Below are 228 nucleotides of genomic sequence, written 5' to 3'. Positions count from 1 at the left end.
TTACCGCCCACAGCCCCAGATCGGAGGGGCCAACAGCCCCTCTCGTGCAGGGGGGAAGAGCTGGCCCTGTAACCGCACCAGCGGCCAAAGGTTTCCTGAAGAACAGATTGCATTACTCAAGCACTATCACACCAGGTCCAAAACGAGCAGAAAACGTTCCGGCACGTCGAGAGCCAGGTCTGTGTGTGCGGTTTCCAGGGAGGACCTGTCATTCGGGGTCACTACCTG

This window comes from Buceros rhinoceros, unplaced genomic scaffold (genome assembly GCF_000710305.1).
Source record: "Buceros rhinoceros silvestris isolate BGI_N320 unplaced genomic scaffold, ASM71030v1 scaffold41477, whole genome shotgun sequence".
In the NCBI taxonomy this organism is placed as follows: Eukaryota; Metazoa; Chordata; class Aves; order Bucerotiformes; family Bucerotidae; genus Buceros; species Buceros rhinoceros.
The sequence above is the reverse complement of the archived record's forward strand: the minus strand, read 5'-3'. Positions refer to the sequence as shown.